Here is a 13644-nt window from a genome sequence, read left to right on the forward strand (position 1 = left end):
GACCTGACAGTCTGGTTCAGGTGTTCGGGGTGGCTGAAGGGGGAGAGGTTCTCGCACTTGAGCCCAAATCTTCAGCTGTCTGAAGTCCAGCAGGGGCTCGAAGCGGTCTAGCAGATCTTTGCCGATGAGGAGGGGATATGTGTCCATTGGTGAGATGTACACAGGGTGTACCAGGCTCATGGGACCAATCGTTAGGTGAATGGGAGCTACCTGTTCAAGCCGGATGTCATTTTGGCTGTATGACTGGACATTTAGCACGCAATTCTGAGATTTTAGAGTTCAATTTTGTCTCTTAGCTTCAAATTTGAGTCTTTCAAAAAGTTCAGCTGATATCAAAGTGAGGTCTGCTCCAGTGTCTACCAGGGCTTCGAGTCTCACCTCATGTTCCACAGTGATGGCGAGATAGAGTTTTCGTGCTACCCCCTTTTCGATCAGATTCCCCAGGAGTTTTGGTGTTGGGGCTTGTGTGGTGATCGATAAGCAGTTAGGGTCGGTCTCGGGTGACTCGGTGCAGAGACACACAACCAAAACAGCACTTTCTGGTATCTTAGGGGCTTGGTCACTGGTGTGACGTATTGGGTTGTCCGCTGCAGGATGTGTGGTTGTCAACTGCAGTGAGTGGGTGTCGCTGTCACTTGGTGATGTGATAGCTGGTTCGGTAGTCTGTGTCTGAAGAGCGGTGCTCTGGGTGCTTGGTTCAGTAGGAGGGCAGTCAGGAAGGGTGTTGGTTTCAGGCCTTACACTTAGTCATGAGGAGTCTGACCTGTCCTCTTTGTCTTCCTTGTGAGGTTTCTTATGGAGAAGCTCTTTCAGGATTTTCAAGAGCTCTGCGGTCTCTGACGTGGCCTCACTGTTTTTCTTTGAGGGAGGTTCAGACTTGGACTTGGCTGGGGCATGCCGGAAGGGTTTCCGATGCGGGCTGTCTGGGCTGGATGTTCTAGTCGATGGGGTTCGGCTCTTTCTGGGCCGTCGGCTGGCTTCCCATGTGGCTCCACCCTTTTGGTTGTGGGGGGGCCGTGGGCTGCCGTAGGATCTTTCAAAGCGCCCGCTCTGGTGCTTAGGACGAGCACCATCATGGCTGCGCTGCCCTCTGCCGGCTTGCAACGGTCTTGACTCGTTGTTAAAAGTTCTGTTTCTGTTACTGTGGTGCTGTTGGGTGCCCTCTAGTGCCAGCTCTGAGCGCTGATCAGTGACAGACAGAATTTTTACAGTCTTTTCAGAAGCAATTTTCTGCTTGATGAAAGCTTTATGGGCCAAGTCTCGCAGTTGTTGGGTAGTCATGGTGTGAGGACAGGCCAGGACCCCTAAGTGATGGCTCACTGTGGGATGCAGATTTCGGAGAACCAAGGTTCTGAAGTTGACATCTTCCATGCCCGGTTCATTTCGTGCTCCGAAGTAGGCTCGTCGGATTCGGCCGTAGTAGGCCTGTGGCGTTTCCCGCCGAGCCTGCTTGAGGTTCATGGCGGCGATGAGTCCTTGATCAGTTTCTGGATCAGAGAATTCTCTGATGAAAGCCTGCTGTAGCTGTAGGTAGTCTGATTTGACAGTCTCTGGTTGCCGATCCAGGAAGCTGCGCACGTCGCAACTAGACGTAATTCTTAGCAGGTACACTCTGTCCTGCATGGTCACGTTGGGAACAGTGTGCAAGTGAAAGTCTATGTCTTGCAGGTGGGCGTGCACGTCGTGGCCTCCTGCAGGATTTGGGGTGAAAGTAGGGATGTTTCTGGCCAGCTTGTCAAGTTCTTTGGGAGCCATGCCGTGGTTAGTGACCAGGTTTTTGTGGGCGGGCTCCCACCCTTTTGTTACTGACGGGGGTTCTTGGAGGCTGGCTGGTGACATGTTGAACAGTGAGCTTTCACCCCCCTTTTCAGTTCTGAGCTCTTGGCTGAAAAGCTTGGGCCCACTGGTCAGGGGAAACTCTGTGGTGTGCGTTTCCCTTTTCTGTTCACTTTGCAGTCTATAAGAATGTTTCAGTTCTCTGTAAACAGTGTCAAGTTCATATTTGAGATGGTCTCTGTGCTGAATAAGTTCATGGATTTCAGCTCGGGCCGTGTTCAGGTGCTTTTCACAGGCTCTGACTTTAGCATCTCTGTCCTTTAGTTCAATCTCTGCTCTTGCAAGGAGAGACTCGCCTTGTCACAGCTTTTCGTCGAGTTCTTCTCTGGCTTTTCTCTCTGACCGTTCTCTTTGGTCTGTATCTAGGAGAAGTTTTTCCAGGGCATTTCGAAGTCTCTCTACTTCCTTTTTCTGTTCTGGGTCCGTTTCATCCTCTTCCTTTCGCTGTTCCTCGGTCTCGAGGCGTAGCTGATCTAGTTGACTCTGAGTTTTGGCTTGGTTCCTACGGGCCTCCTCAGCTTGGAGTTTTAGTGCTGCGGCCTCCTGCTCCAGGTCGAGGTTGCTTTTCTCATTTATCCGTGCCTGGGCGACGAGATTGTGGGCAAGACTTCCGATGATCTTGGTCCATTCTTTGTGGCTGTAGCTCTGTGTTGGATCGTGGGCCATCAGGCTGTCCAATTCGGCGTCCAGTTGCTCTCGACCTAGGGGCTGTAGGTCCCTGTCGTCCTTGGGTAGGACGGTGTCCGTCATTGCGCTCAGCCAGGTCTCGAGGTGATCCCAGTGGGCTGTGGGACTGGACGAACGGGACATACTGGCTTACTGTAGGCGAGAGAAAAGAACAGCACACACAAAGAGGCCAATGCAAGTACGCGTAGGGTTAGCGAGCTACAATGAGGTGGCTATTATAAGCCGTAATTTTGACTAACTGGGGTAGACAGTTAGGTGGGCCGAATTTTGCGGGTCAGTGCAGGTCTAAATAAAGAATTTGACAAGGCGGCAGCCCACAAGGGTCATCTGATGATGCGGGCTGCCTGTTTGTCTCTTTATTCAGTTTTCCTTGATGGCTCTTGTAGGCTCTGTCTTAATGTGAACTGGAAGTACACACTATGACAGAACAGAACAGCAGAATAAAGTAGAACACAATTAATGTTAGGAATAGATAGGCAGGAGGAAAAGGGCCTAAGTCTACCACCACTGCTAGGGTTTATGATAGGACCAACAGGGTGGGGCGCTATCGAGGTATAAACCCTAGGGAGATGGTGTGGCTTAGGGGAGAGAAAGACAAGAAATGGGCCAAACGCTTAAATGACCGGGGGAATGTCTACTATTATGTGGCCTATACTGGTGGATGGATTTTACCTTCTTTTAGTTTGCCTGGGGTGAATCGATGTCACTCTGCTGGGGACCAGCGCGTGGTCAATCTTTCCAACGGTCCCAAACACTTGACCGCAGTGTCCCCGGGCCCTCTGCCACTATCACGGTGCGCCCTCTCAAACAACTTGACTTTAAACACAACCGGCAACACCAAGGTGTCAACTGTCAGACGGCACAATAACATTTGGATTTTCCCTAGAACCCTCGTAAGAGTGGCCCCTCTTGAGGCCCTGGTTTAGGTCATTATTCCAAACTTGCCGTGTGTGTCGACTGACGGGGTTGACTTTCCTTTGGAGTGCCAAATTGCTGATGTTGTTGCGTGCCGCACCAATGAAAAGAGACAGAAGAGTCCGAGATTCAAATACGGCCAGCGTCGGTAACGCCGGTTGGATAAACCAGCTTGCTGGGAACCAACCAGAGATGACTGTCGAATCACCACAGCACACTAGGGAATTCTACATGCAAAGACAGAACAGGATTTAGCAAGTGAAAGTCTTGAAGTGAATTAAGGCTTTCTTGTTTAAACCAAATTGTTTAATTATGTGTGTAGAAATAACAGGCGAAAGCTTTACCAAATGATGATAAGTAAAGAAGTTTGATAATGATGTTAATTATCAAAACAATCTAACCACAAGAAAAGACAGAAGTAAACAAGGCGGGATGAACAGACAAACTTAATTTAAATTAAATTTAAACTTGTTAAACTCAATTTAAGTAAGTGTGAAAGGAGATGTCAAGTAACATCTAAGATAGTAAGGATACAGTCGTAATAAAGTATCAAAGAGGGAAAAAATAAAATAAAAATAATATTAATAATAATTAATAATAATTAATAACATTAATTAATAATAATTGAAATGAGAAACTTAATTCAAATTTACATTCGAAATTCGTTTGTTTCAAACCAAATTTGAATAAGTGTAAGAAAAGTTAGAGATCAGAATTATATCCGATGATAATCACGATTGCTGTAAGATATCAGTGATAGCATCTGAAACAAACCCAACTGGAAATTAACCACTTCAAAACAGAACGCAAGGAGGAAGGAAGTGCTAAACCGACTTAGCAGGGGAGGCCCCAAAGGCGTGCTCCCCCCCAAGTGGGATATCAGCAGCTGTACTGAGACACTTAATTAAATTTTAAGTTCAGAAATGATTTTTTTTTTCAACCAAAATTCAACCAAGTGTATTCAGTCAGAGGCAGGAAACTTTGGCTAAAACCAAATACTTGTAGTAACAAATTCAACGAATGAAAATGTTTATAACAGTAAACAAAACAAAAACCATAGCCAACAGAGGGAATGAAAGTAGCTGTTCAGATAATTCAGCAAAGGAAAATAAATGGAGACCTATTTCGAGAATGTCCACACGATGGCGTACTTGTGCTTAGCATAAAATGACGTCATGGGGTGGGAGTAATTTATGAAAGAAAATTAAATAAATATATATGACCTGTCTGCTAATGTCCACACGATGGCGTACTTAGCGCAGCGCAAGATGACGTCATGGGGTGGGAGTAACTTGAGAACTAATCAAGCACTTACAGGCTGCCCTCTAGTGTTTGTCAGCGGTATTACACCCTATATTTCAGTGTGATTTCAAATCCGAGAGAGAGTTCTCACGCTTGGATTTTCTGCAAAATCACAATTATTGAATTGAAACCTCGGCGGGTCTGTTTTTTCTCTTTTTTTTTTGGTGCTATGCTTCACATAAATGGAGTGGCAGATTTTTTTCCTGCACTACGAGTTAATGTGGACAACAGGAATTGTACGTCTGTTATTCGGCTCCCATACACATCAGGAATATAGCACTTATTCAAAATGTATTAGGTTTTCGATTGATTAGCTACGTCAATGTAAACCAGGAGTTAATTTTATAACGATTATAATCTCAGGCCTTACTAAGATGAGAAAAGGAGCATCGCTAACCCAATCTTTTTTTATCGCCCTGAAAGAAGAACGTCGTTCTGACAGGGGATTTTGTAATATTAAAATATAGTGTGTCTTTACAGAAGCAATTTTAATATTATGAACTGCAGTTTACTTTATCACTCAACAGTGGCAACAAATGTTTAGACATTATTTAGCAACTTGTTAATCGTGCTGAACTGGGACGGGCTCTTTTTTTTTGCCTTTCAGTTCGGCGCGCTCGCGTACAATATTAACAACAAAAATACACAAAATTGACAATGCATTAGCTCACAAAACAAAGCTTAAAATGTGCCCGCATTCTCCACCATTACTGTACAGTATCCAGGTCAGGTTTGGGCCAGGTCAATCCAATGTACAATTAATTTTAAATGATCGTAATCAATGATTAATCATACGGTGTGAACCAGATAACAATACATACAAAAACGCCCCAAAAAGGGCTTATATAGTCCAAGAGTCTGCTTCAAATATATATAGATAATTAAACACAACAAATTATAATTAATTAGGAATATACATTATATGCAGACAGGCTATATTAATTTTAATAACACCTTAATGGAATTGACCCGTGGGCTACCGCAATCAGTCAGTTCGTCCAGCGAACTGCTTTGCTAAATACTCCTGATCAATTCTCTTGAAGGTTTATTCTTAGTTATAAGCTGACTCATCAAAGCACGTTAACTTACTTTGATAATATCAGCTCGTAGCTTTAGATCGCACATTAAAGAGGCTTTGTTTTATGACCAACACACACAGACAACCAAGCGTATAATTGGGTTTAATACAAAGAACTAGGATATATCACAAACTTAACAAACATTTAACATATAATAAACATAAAATAAACAAAATAAACACAGTAAAAGCAATAAGGAAAATAGGTGGATTATTATAAGGATAGCCAACTTATTACAACAATTAACCCTTTAAGAGCCAGCAAATGGAATTACACACGTTTGGATTTCAGATGAAATAATACTTGCAAAATGGACCTTAGTGTGGCTGAGCAAGACTGCGTGTATGTCGTGTCCTCGTGGCGTTCTTGAGATGGAGGATTTCGGTTTGGTGTTTCCAGAGCGTGGAGTTGAGACTCACTTGAAGAGAGAGCTGAAGGGTTGTTCCGAGAAGTTGCAATGTTCAGCAGAAGAGAAGAGAGAGGGGTGCCGGGGAGTCCAAGGGAAGGGAGGAGAGATGAAGTAAGTTGTTAGTTGGGAGCAGCCAAGAAGAAGGAAGAGATAAGAGAGCGAAGGGCCAGTGTGGATGCAATTTATAACCTTAGAAAGCGTGTCCCACCTCTCATTGGCTTCGACCAATAAGAAGAGTGGAAGTTCCAGGCGAGAATTTGGTTTATTGCTCTTTGTTCTAAGGGTGCTCCTTGGTGTGCACCCTGGAGGGTGGTAGCCAATGAAGAAACTAGGACATATTCTTGTAATATTAATATGTTGTTGTTATCGACATATCATGTACACAGTCATTTCGATCTTCAAAATACCAAGTTATAGAGACCAAATGTGCCACACATATGATTTCGGTTAACCATAGTATGCAAAGTCTGAAACATTAACCCATTAGAGTTTGCAAGAAAACATAGACCAAACAACATAAAGGGAAATCATGAGATGGAATATTAGATACATGTCAATACATTTATCACATGGATATATATATAGAATATATAGCATTAAAAGGGTTCATTTCTCCTTCTCAGTAAGAATTAAGTGAGAATCAGCAATCTCTGCACATTCCTTTGGAGGTCGTAAAAGTCTCCCTTATGTTGGGCATGAGATGGTCCCTTTGTCCCGTCAAGGCTCATTTGCATGACCGGGTCCGGCTTTGGCTTGAATAAATCAAAAGATGGTAAAACATAGCAGAAAACAATTCTAAGGTAATCTTATATTTATATTCAGCTAGGACAAGTCGTAAGGTTTAATATGATACCAAGAAACGTGTATTTGGTACACTTAAAAGTGGATATACACTCTTAGGCTATTAAATATATGGCCTCAGAGTTTTACTACACAACTAAACAAATTTCAACTAGTTTTGATCTATCATCAGAAATACACAACGTACAGGGATTATGCATATTTCCTTAAGAATAAACATTTCTAGGTTTTAACTGAAAGACACACACACACACACACACATTTTTACGTTCAAAGTCTCACATGGCTTTTCTCACATGGTAAAGCACGTGTGTGAGGCTGAGTCACATGGGAAAGGGGCTTGTCAATAGCTGGAGTGTCTCTTTGTCAATAGCGCATTGTGCTGTGGAGACTAGTTGGCGCTATTTCAGTGATTAGGGGAGTTTTAACAGTGGGTTCTTTGTTATTCAGAATGATTAGTCCATTGATTCCTCCAGACGCTACACAGGTAAATATAGTTTGAAATTTAGAAAAACACTTCTCGAGATCCCTGCATTGGGAAATGAATTTAGGTAACTTGGAGGTTACCTTCTAAACACAACCAAGCCTGAGTGTGGATGGTTGTCTGTACAGCTGCTTGTTGGTTGTGTCTACAAGGTAACTCCCCAGAAGACTAAGTTTCAAGAGAGTTTCATTTGCAGTTACTAAGGTTAATTTTAGGGTTAGATTTAGAATCAGAATCAGCTTTATTGCCAAGTATACTTTCACATGCAAGGAATTTGTCTTGGTGACAGGAGCTTCCAGTCCACAACAATACAAAAACAATACAAAAACAGCAGCAAGACAGATAATTAAAAACAAATATATATATATATATATATATATATATATATATATATATATATATATATATATATATATATATATATATTAAAGAAAAATTATTATACATATACGTACATACACTCAGACACACCTACATATATACCCACATACACACACGTAGTGCAAATATAAGTATATTATGAACAGTGCAATGTATTTAATGGCAGAAGTGGATATTTTGGATAATATAAATATACTTAAACTGTGTATTGCACATAATTATTGCTCAATGGGGCAATTTTAACTGTTCATGAGATGGATCGCCTGAGGGAAAAAAAAACAATAATCCTCTCAGCAGTCCGAACTGTCCTTTGTAGGCTTCTGATGTCCGATTTCGTAGCTGTACCAAACCAGACAGTTATTGAAGTGCAGAGGACAGACTCAATGACTGCTGAGTAGAATGGTTTCAGCAGCACCTGTGGCAGGTTGAACTTCCTAAGCTGGCGAAGGAAGTACAATCTCTGCTGGGCCTTTTTCACAATGGTGTCAATGTGTGTCTCCCACTTCAGGTCCTGTGAGATGGTAGTGCCCAGGATCCTGAATGACTCCACTGCTGCCACAGTGCTTTTTAGAATGGTGAGGGGGGACAATGTTGGGTTGTTCCTCCTAAAGTCCACAATCATCTCCACCGTTTTGAGCGTGTTCAGCTCCAGATTGTTATGTTTTCACCAGTGAGCCAGCCGTTCAACCTCTTTTCTGTATAGAGGCTCATCATCATCTCAGATGAGGCAGATGACAACGGTGTCCTCTGCAAACTCAGGAGCTTGACAGAAAGATCCTTGGTGGTGGGTTGGGGGGCACCAGTGCTGATTGTACAGGTGCTGGAAGTCTCACAAGCTGCTGCCTGTCCGTCAGAAAGCTGGTAATCCACTGACAGATAGACATGGGAACAAGGAGTTGATTTAACTTGAAGTCCACAAAAAGGATCCTTGCGTATGTCCCCGGTCTGTCCAGATGTTGCAGGACATGATGCAATCCCATGTTGACTGCATCATCCACAGACCTGTTTGCTCGATAAGCAAATTGAAGGGGATCTATTTAGTGGTAGGGTTAAGGGTAGGGGTAGATGTAGGGTTTCTGTAGGACTCACCTGTAGGAAAAAAACAGTGTGCGAACATTCACTGCGGCTCTTGCAAGACTTTAGGTAACAGTGGGGTTACCTTCTAGACACAACCCTGTGCTTTGCATATACAGTGCTTACTGCCCCCTGATGAAAACAGGTGGTACTTCAAGCTTGAATTTTTCCGATTGTAGGAATATTCATTACGGTCCAGGGACATGATTAATTGCATTCATATTTTAAACAGTAACACTGAATTAATGTAATAAATCGACATCCCTATAGATTATATTATTATAAAACCTGCTAACGGACCAGTCTGAACAGTCTGATTGATAAGCTAAGACCAGCAAACTAAATTTGACTGGTTTAAGAGTTTTTCTTTCAGCACAGATGTGTATGCTTCTATGTGTTCTAATAGGATGGCATAAGCACTGAAATGTGAAAAGTATGGATTTGCATTAAAGCTGCTCTTATGGCAGTTATCTTCTTATGTGACAGGGTTGAGCTACAGATCAGGGATCCCCAGTGTTGTCACAGTTTAATTCTAATCAGGTATCCAAGAAACACACATACACTCTCTTTTATTGCTTGTCTTGGTGTGTGTCTTGGTCTCATGATGGATTGCGTGTCCTGCTAGAATTCTGATGCTTTGCAGGCCAGTGCAGTGTGGGGAGGGCAAGTGGGCATGTATCTGTTGATCGATCTGTACTTCACGCTAACCTCTGTCACAGTCATTGAAATACTTGCCTAAACATACAATAGTACAGCTATACTAGAATACAAACACACACACACACACACACACACACACACACACACACACACACACACACACACACACACACACACAGCATTTGACCATATAAATATGCAGTGGAACATTTTATTACTCACAGGTTGCCCTTTCATTTCTCAGGAGACATAATGGAGTTTTCAGTTACATTTAATTATACTGCAAAAACATATCTGTATATTTGTGATGTTTTCTTGTAAAATATTTAAACATCCTTAAAGCAAGACACATTTACTTGAGAAGCAAAATTACATAAGTCTTGTTTTCAGAGAGATTTCACTAATTACGTGATATTCAGGCTTACAACAACAAAAATCTAATTGCCAATAAGTTGAGAAAGATAAACTTGCTTTATATTTAATCTCCTGAGACCTGTGCATGGCTGCTGTGTGCATTTCTATTTTTGATTTTTACTAGCACTTAAAAAACAAGAAAAGAACCAATACCAATATCTATAGAAAGTCTATATAGATTTTTTTAAATCTATAGATTTTTTTTTTCATCAAATTGTTTATTATGTTTCCAGGAGTGTTGGTTATTAATGTTTTTGAGACATTACAGACATTACATCACAAATTAGCATAATTAATTATTATTCACTGTAATGGCCATCATCATCCAGTCAACCATGTTAAAATAAAACTATACATTATAAATTCTGAATCTATGTACTGATTACCATTGTCCCATATCTAACAAACATGTTGAGTGGTGCAAACATCTGCGGCCTGAAACTGAACTTTTGGTTGGAATTTTATGAGTGAATGCACTTAGCTGCTTAGAAAGCTAAAGTATGTCCCCTTGCTACCTATTTAGTGAATGACTTAACCACCAGTGTGCTGTCTGTCAGCACTGGTCTCAGAACAGTTCAAAATGCACCATATTTTCATCTTAACTCTATATAAAGACTCTGAAAGAAAATTTGTTTCAGTGTTTAGATGAACCCATTGTTAATGTTAAAAGTTATTCAAAATGAGTAACATGACTTTTCAAGTTTTCTGGGAATAATGTTCCAAAATCCATGTATGTGGATATCAGGTTTATCAGCGCGCTGACACACGAAACATTAATTAATGTTTTAAAGAAGCATATCAAATGAAACAAGAGAAGATACTTTTTACACCCAAATTGGTTTCATTTAAAAAAAAAAATAACAGAGGGGACTGGTTAGCTCAGCAAGTTCTGATGCTGCCTACCACCCCTGGAGTCGCAAGTTCAAATCCAGGGCGCAGCTGAGTGACTCCAGCCAGGTCTCTTAAGCAACCAAATTGGCCTGGTTGCTAAGGAGGGTAGAGTCACATGGGGTAACCTCCTATAATGTGTGGTTCTCACTCTCGGTGGGGCGTGTGGTTAGTTGTGTTTGGTGAGTTGTGCATGGATGCCGTGGAGAATACGTCTCTGGGGTAACGAGTTCAACGAGCCAAGTGATAAGATGTGGTGGTATGGAGGACGAATCTCAGTTGCCTCTGCATCATCGGATTGAGGCGAATCACTAAGCCACCACTAGGGCTTAGTGCGCACTGGGAATTGGGCATTCCAAATTGGGGAGAAATGGGAGAAAATAATAATTAAAAAAAAAAAGTTAAAGAGGGATTACCAGAGGCATTTTTGTTGGCTCTGCGCCCGTAGAAGCGCTTCATGGAACTCAATGTCATGTTGTTGTGTCACATGAGTTTAACACTTAAATGTCAGTCTCGAGTCTTGTGAGATGTATTCAGTCGATTTAAAGGGGTCATGAACTGAGAAATAAAAATGTCCTTGATCTTTTGACATATAAGAAGTCATAGTACTATAAAAACATTCAGAACACAAAACTTATTTGTTAAACCAATATTTTGAAACCAATATTCCAAGACTCAGTTTGACACAGGCTTTCAGACAGACTTAAATTAAAAGCTGATGCAGCACCTACTATATTGGACCTGACAGTAATGTCGCAACAGACAAATGTGAGTATCCATGTTAATTCTATTGCTTCTAATGTTACAGACTGTTAAATATGTACTGAGTATGTAATTGTTTTAACTAAAATGTCCAAGCTTGATTTTAGAACTATTCATGAGAAACTATTAGCTGAATTTATGTTGTTTTGTTTTCTTTTGATTTGATCCTAGTGATTTCAGTTGAACATGTGTATTAGTTTTAATGCATGCTTCGCGTATCTTGTCGCATCCAGCTTTCAATAATAATTGCCCATAGCATTAGCATGTTGTCAATATTTTACTTGAATATTGCATTCAAAGTGCATCACTTCAGCAATCCTTTTAACAACCTACAGAGAAGATATAGGTCAAACTTTAATTTGTCAATTAAGATTTATTTCTGGGATACGTGTAAGTAAACCGAGACATTCTGCACTGTGTACCTATCACAGGTATCTCTAAGAAGCATATATTTTCTAGTTCTGTGGGCATGATGGCACAATCACCACAGATGCAACTATAGAGTATTGATAGCAATCTATTTAGACAATTCTTTCCTTTTTAATGAAAACATGACTCATTGTAATGAACAACATATGCGTTTTTCACTACACTGAATATATGCTGAACGATTAATATATGAACAATGACAGTGCGACAAACATAGGTAAGTTTTATCCTGTATAAGTTTACAAGTATATCCTTACATACATTTGCTAAATTATATAAATGTGCTAGCACCAAGTATTTAAAATTTTGTTGGCACTATCATGCGTTACAAAGCATTTGTCAAACACGGAAATGTTTCAACGTTGGAAAATGCCCCAACTATGTAACAATATAAAAACCGCTATGTCGCATCTTTATTTAAATGAGAATAAAAAGTAATAACTCTTACACAAATAGACAAGGAATAGATATAAATTAGAGTGATTACTTACCATGCTGTCACAGACTGCAGGATCCGTGGTGTTTGTGGAGGGGGGTTCATTTTCTTTAGATTCAGGATAAGACTATGGCTAAAACATGTATGGCTGAATTCCTTCGGTTGACATTTTTTAGGTCAAGGTCAATTTATTTATATAGAACATTTAAGAACAACTAGTGTATACCAAAGTGCTGTACATAATGCAAATTAAACAATAACAGGATCAAAAGATTAATAAGAAAAATAACTCAAAGGCAAGAAATTACCCACAAAATCTACAATAAACATTCACGTAAAATCCAAGGAATACAGATTAATCTTCTGGCATGATGAGGTATACTGTTCCATAATCTAGGGCCAGCAACAGAAAAAGCACGATCCCCTTTAAACTTTAGGCAAGAGCGAGGTATTTGAAGGAGAAATTTCTCAGAGGATCTGAGGGTTCTAGGGGATTGTTGATAGCTCAGAAGTTCTGACAGATAAGAAAGGGCCACACCATTTTAAGCTTTAAAAACAAATAACAAGATCTTAAAATGGATCCTATATTGCACTGATAACCAGTGGAGAGAAGCTAAAACTGGTGAAAGGTTTTCCCTCTTCATGGCACGAGTAAGCACCCTAGCAGCAGCATTTTGAACCAACTGCAGGCGATACAGAGATGAGTGATTTAGACCCATATACAGTGCATTGGAATAGTCAAGTCTAGATGAGATGAAGGCATGGATAACTATCGCCAGATCCTTAAACGAGAGCAGAGGTTTTAATTTGGCTATTTTCCTTATTTGAAAAAAGCTACTCCTCACCACAGCATTTATCTGTTTTCTAAAATGTAGCTCCGAGTCAAAAATGACACCTAGGTTTTTTGCAAAAGGATGAAAATTTGAAGAAAGAGTATCTAGGTTCCTAGTGATATCAGAGACAGCACCAGGGAGACCAAAAACAACAACCTCAGTTTTTCTCTCATTTAATTGGAGAAAGTTTTTTTGCAGTCCAGCAGTTAATGTCCTTTAAGCATTTTAGAAGCACAGAGCATGAGTAATCAGAA

General features: G+C 40.8%; 1 pseudogene; it reads right to left on the reverse strand.

Moving 5' to 3' along the window:
• Window positions 1-747: 747 nt before the first annotated feature.
• LOC127661487 (uncharacterized) overlaps window positions 748-13644 on the reverse strand; it is a 32872-nt pseudogene continuing 19975 nt past the window's right edge.

The sequence above is a fragment of the Xyrauchen texanus genome, chromosome 21 (assembly GCF_025860055.1).
Source record: "Xyrauchen texanus isolate HMW12.3.18 chromosome 21, RBS_HiC_50CHRs, whole genome shotgun sequence".
NCBI classification, from domain to species: Eukaryota; Metazoa; Chordata; class Actinopteri; order Cypriniformes; family Catostomidae; genus Xyrauchen; species Xyrauchen texanus.